Source organism: Durio zibethinus, chromosome 8 (genome assembly GCF_047325235.1).
Source record: "Durio zibethinus cultivar Kanyao isolate XHJ-2024 chromosome 8, ASM4732523v1, whole genome shotgun sequence".
In the NCBI taxonomy this organism is placed as follows: domain Eukaryota; kingdom Viridiplantae; phylum Streptophyta; class Magnoliopsida; order Malvales; family Malvaceae; genus Durio; species Durio zibethinus.
The window spans coordinates 2,336,359-2,342,358 of NC_143169.1; positions in this window are offsets into that span (position 1 = coordinate 2,336,359).

Genomic DNA, 6,000 nt, shown 5'->3' on the forward strand with positions numbered 1-6,000 from the left:
AGACTTTTATTTTGACCACCCACTTTCACAGAATTCCTTGATTGGAGCTCGATTACGGATATAAAGCTTCAAAAAAACATCATTTCCCCATTCAAAATGGCTTTTCATCCATAAGTACAATAACTGTATGCAACCTATAAAACGCCCTTTATTTTGACGATAGTAACTCAAAGATGTGATAGTCTCTGCTAATATTACCGTTGAAAGATTATAGCCATTGATCACACTCTCGAAGAAGTCAACCATCGCTATCTCAATATAACCTAAAACCTTTAAGAAGATCACCATTCCGTGCATGGCTAAGGCAAATATATCTAACCCTCGTTCTTCATTGGCATGTTGTACTAAAAACTCATGAAAGAACTTTCAAGGTAGGCAAACCTATTCTTGTTTCTTCTTTATATGAGAATCCATAACTACCTTGTCTATCCCCATGAGTTGAGCCAGACCCTTACGAAATCTTGACTTGTGTTTTTTGACATATATCTTATCAGGAGCCTTGAGGTGCAAACCCAATAAAATCGAATATTTTTCGATGGTGAGAGTCATATCAGCTTCATTAAAGATAAAACACTTGTATGCAGGATCCCAGAATTATGCTACAGCTCTGATTAGTTGATCATCAACAACTACTGCTAGAAGGTGTGTTATATGCCTGTGTCTTTGGTAGAACTGCTCTTGTCTTTTCGAACTCATATTCTTTCAGATATCAACCCAATCCTCTAGATTATTTTGCTTGAGGAAGATAAATGTTTCTTAAGATAAAGTAGAATCATATCCGATTGGTAAACAATCCCCCATCTTTAGTTGAATCTTTTTTGACTGGGCTTTTACTTCATTGGGTGTCTCACAAGGTGCTAATACGGGTGAAGAACAAACTAGTCGTTTAGTGGAGTCCATGAAAAGTTTTGTTGAAGATCGTCTTTCAAGCAAATGTTCTTTATGCAACTTTATGACATGCGTATGAACCAATGCAAAAAAATGAGAAAAAGGTTAGTATGCCCAGAAAAAAGAAGGAATAAATAAATAACTAAGTAAATTAAAACATCATACAAAATAAGAGGAATGAACCCTATGCTTCTGGTCAATTCTAAAAAGGAGGAGTGATGGCTCTACCTATAGGTTAGGCACTCTTAAGGTTCACTATATGTGGTTTAAGGTTAAAGTCTAAAGGTTCCCAAATTGCTCCTTACATCCTTGTCTATCACAGACTAGTAAGGCACCCTAATCTTCACCCATTATAGGCTGCAAGCGAAAAAGGTTCAATTTGAGTCGGAGTATTTCACTAGCTACTGCGGAGGCATTAAACCTCACGAAAGCAATAGGTATTTTACTCCCTCCTAGAGGGATGGAGCTCGGATATAGAGCTCATGTTATGCACATGCATATGAATGACATAATTAATAAGGTAAATAAACATGAAGGAATAATAACACATATATACAAAAAGGTTCAATTTTATTAGGCTTTTGGATAACACAAATTTATTTCTTGGCCTGACTCTTAGTTTTCCCAGTGGAGTCACCAAGTTGTCGTAACATCTAGATCCAGGGATCTATCGCTAAACATTGACTTAAGGAGTCGTCACTAATCTTTTTTATCTAGGCTCGATTGGCCACCTAAGGAATCTATCCTTTCGGGGGAACACCTAAGTTTAAGGGTCCCTAAAAGAATAGGTTCGGGTCTACTAACCAGAATAGGATTCGGGAGTTCGGTTACGTGTGAGGAAGGTTATAGCACCTTCACAACGCCAATCGAAAGATGGTACGAGCTTAATTTTATGTTATCCAATAAGACTTAAAAATTTATCAAGTAATTAATTATTAGAAATTATTCTCAATTGACTCTAATACTTTTAATAGAAAATTGAGAAAATCCCCTCACCTCAAGAGTATGCAAGAAAACTACTGTTTCACTTGCAGAGACTCCGTAATCAGATTATTTAAAAAGAAAATAAAAAGGAAGAAAAAAATGATTGCTTTTGCAGAGGAAAAATTGATACTTTCAATTTTTCACCAAAATATTTTTGGAAATTTTAATTTCGAGGAAAATTGATACTTTCAACTTTTCCCCAAAGTATTTTTGAAAACTTTAATTTTGAGGAAAATTGATACTTTCAACTTTTCCTCAAAAACCTTTTTTGACAATTTATTTTTAAGAAAAATTGATGCTTTCAATTTTTTCTCAAAAATATTTTTTGAAAAACTTTAATTTCGAGGAAAATCGATACTTTCAACTTTTCTTAAAAAAAAAACCTTTTTTGAAAATTTATTTTTAAGAAAAATTGATACTTTCAACTTTTTCCCAAAAATATTTTTTGAAAAACTTTAATTTCGAGGAAAATTGATACTTTCAACTTTTCCTCAAAAATAAATTTTTAAATTTTATTTAAAGAAAATAAAATAAAAAAATAAAATAAAATACAAATAAAAATAAAAATAAAGAAAAATAAAATAAGAATAAGAATAAAATAAAAATAAAAATATATATATTAAACAAATCTAATCTAATAATAATAATAATAATAATAAAAACTTGAGAACGGCTCGATTTAGCGGCTCGGCTCGGCTCGGCTCGGCTTAAGGAAGAAAAACGACTCGGAGAAGCGGCTCGAGGGTGTCGGTTCGGCTTGGCTAACGGCTCAAAGACTCGGGTCGCATCGGGTAGAAAGCAGGTTGGCGCTCGGGTCGAGTTAGATCTTGGTAAAACGCGCGGATCCTCTAGGTTACTTAACGTAAAAATGACGTCATTTTGGGGAAGGTATATAAGGCTGAAGGTCGATTTTTTCTCAGAATCCCTTATCATCTTCTCTCTCTTCTCTTCTTTCTTTTCTCCCTTCTCTCTAAAACCCGAAGAACTCTAGTTAAATCTCACTGGATTCTAAAAATTTTCACTGGAATCTGAGTTTTTTGTCGAAAGTTCATCGAAAAGTTGGTCGATTTTCTAAAAATTCTTGTCGAAAACTGGGCAGCTAGCCGAAAAGTTCAAACTTGGCCAAAAAAGTCACCAAAAAATTCAACCAAAATCTGAAAATTTTTCAAAAATTTTCAGAAAAAAAATCGTAAAAAATTCTCCAAAAAATTTCAACCGATTTCTAGAGCTATTCTCACGCCTCTAAACCTTTTTTCAGCTTTTTAAATCTTCTCTTTGTGTGTTTCCTTCTCTCTGTTCCAGTACCTATTTATAGGGATTGATCAGAAGAGTTTCTAATCAATCCCAATTCCCCTGAGATTTGGATTAAATCTTTGAATCCAATCCCAACTCTGTCAACCCCGAATTCACGCCAGAATCTCAGCTGTTCCTAATCCTAATCCCAATCGGATAATCAAAAAATTGAAGGAAGAAAAAAAATAATATAAAAAAAGATAATATATTAATTAATAGATAAACAATAATTAACATATAAATAATAACATATAAATGGATAAATAAATATATAAATATATTAACAGATAAAAACATACATTAATAAATAGTAATAATAAATAAATAAATGATAAATACATAAAAGATAAAGAAAAAATATATATATATAATATAAAATAAAATATAAAATATAAAATACAAAATACAAAATACAAAATAAAAAAACAAAGTGGACCAACCCATTTGGACCACATCCAATTGATCCGGGCCTGGACCAAATTGGGTGTCTACAGCTACTCCTCTTTGTACATTTTCTATGAAACAGAAATTATGCAAAGACATAGACACCCATTCAAGACTGAACTCAACCCTTTTTTTTTTCTTTCATTTTTTTTTTTGTGTTTAAGATTTGATCAAGGCTCCTCTATGCAGAGGCTTAACGACTTTTAAAAACATAAACAATGCTCTTCTAATCAGAGGCTCAATGACTTTGAAAATGAATAAAGCTCCTCTAATCAGAGGCTCAACGACTTTGAAAAACCTTTGAAAAATAAATAAAGCTCTTCTAATCAGAGGTTCGACAACTTTTGAAAAGTAAATAAAGCTCCTCTAATCAGAGGCTCGATGACTTTGGAAAAGTAAATAAAGCTCCTCTAATCAGAGGCTCAACAACTTTGAAAAATAAATAAAGCTCCTTTAATCAAAGGCCCAAAAACTTTAAAAAATAAATGGCTCCTCTAATCAGAGGCTCAGCAACTTTGAAAAATAAATAAAGCTCCTCTAATCAGAAGGTCAACGACTTTGAAAAATAAATGGCACCTCTAATAAGAGGCTCAACAACTTTGAAAAATAAATTACTCCTTGACAATCATGTCCAAAGGAGTTGAAAATCGTGTTTGAAGGAATTTCAAGAGATTATGTCCAAAAGTTTTATAAATCAACCTTGATACCAAGAGACATCCTATTTCAAGGATTAGGAACTTACCTGACAAGCTTTTTCTCAAATTTGAAAATGTCTTCACATTTGTTTCTCTATGCGGGATTTTGGAATACCCTTGCTTCTTGAATTTATGTAGTATATGCTATGCAATGCATATGAAATTCAATGCATATTATGCAAATGTTGGCTAATTAACTCCTATTCAATTGTGGTACTCAAGTTTTTCAAGCTCTTTTTTTAGGCCTCGAACCTTTGATTCTTGAAAGACCCAATTACGCTGCTTTTCAAAGATCGAGCTAGTGTAGCTCTCAATCATCTTCTTCCATTTACATTCTCCCTGTATGAAATCTCTTTCCAAATTCAATGACCTTATCAAGAACTGAACATCTTGATTTTGCCTTTATTACTCCTGACTTTTTCAATGTAATGTAAAAATCCTTCATGCCATTATTCATTCATCAATCATTATTTCAAACTAAAAAAGTAAGAATGTATTTGCACATTTCTTCCATTGTAGAGTATTAAGAAGAAAAGAATAAGAATGGTTGAGAAACAATCACTAGAATAAGGACACAAAGAGTGAAATAAAATGTTTTTTTTTATTAACAAAATGTTGGCAAACTTTGGCCAAGGAAGAATTACAAGGATAGGTATGGGGGACAAAGCCCAAAAATGAACAATCGGATAATCATGATAACACATCTCAAGATTTTTCTAAAAACCTAATCATCTGATGTATTTAACAACTTAGAGCTCCTCCGAATTTGCTAGTCTCCATGCTAACAGATTTCCAAATTTGATGCTATATTCTCCTTATCTAAGTTGCCTTTCCAGGTTTTCAACTTAAACAAACCCCATATGACTCAAACCGCCCTTTTAGGGTTTTCACCTTGAGTCCTCCTTTTTCATTCACTTTTTTTTTCTTTTCCTTTTTTCTTTTCATTTTTTTCTTTTCGTTTTTTTCTTTTTTCATTTTCCTTTCTTTTTTCTTCTCTTTTTTTTTATTTCAAGCATAGTATTTCTTCACAGCATCAAAATTTATAGGATGGGGTAAATCATTTCCATCCATCTCAGTCAGTATCAATGCTCCTATTGAAAAAGCCCGTCTCACCATATACGACCCTTCCCAATTCGGAGTCTATTTTCCTTTACTATCATACCGGATTAAGAGGATTCTCTTCAAGACCAACTCTCATTCTCGAAAGCAATGGGGTCGAATCTTCTTATCATGAGCCCTCATCATTCTTTTTTGATATAGCTGACCATGGCACAGTGCAGTCAATCTCTTTTCTTCTATGAAATTTAACTATCATAGCATTTTCGAATCCATTCATCTTCTTCCAACTCAACTTCTTTTAGAACTCTCAAGGATGGGATCTCTCTACTTTCACTAGTAGTATAACTTTCATCCCATAAACCAAAGAAAATGGGGTTGCCCTAGTAGAGATGCACACTGATGTTCGATATGTGTGCAATACAAATGGTAACTTCTCATGCTAATCTTTATAAGTCTCGATCATCTTCTCAAGAATTCTTTTTATATTCTTGTTGGCTGCCTCAACTACCCCATTCATTTTCGAATGGTATGGTACCGAGTTATGATGCTTGATCTTATATTGAGCACATATTTCTTCCATCATCTTACTATTTAGATTCTAGGTATTGTCTGAAATAATTCTCTTCGAAAGTTTATA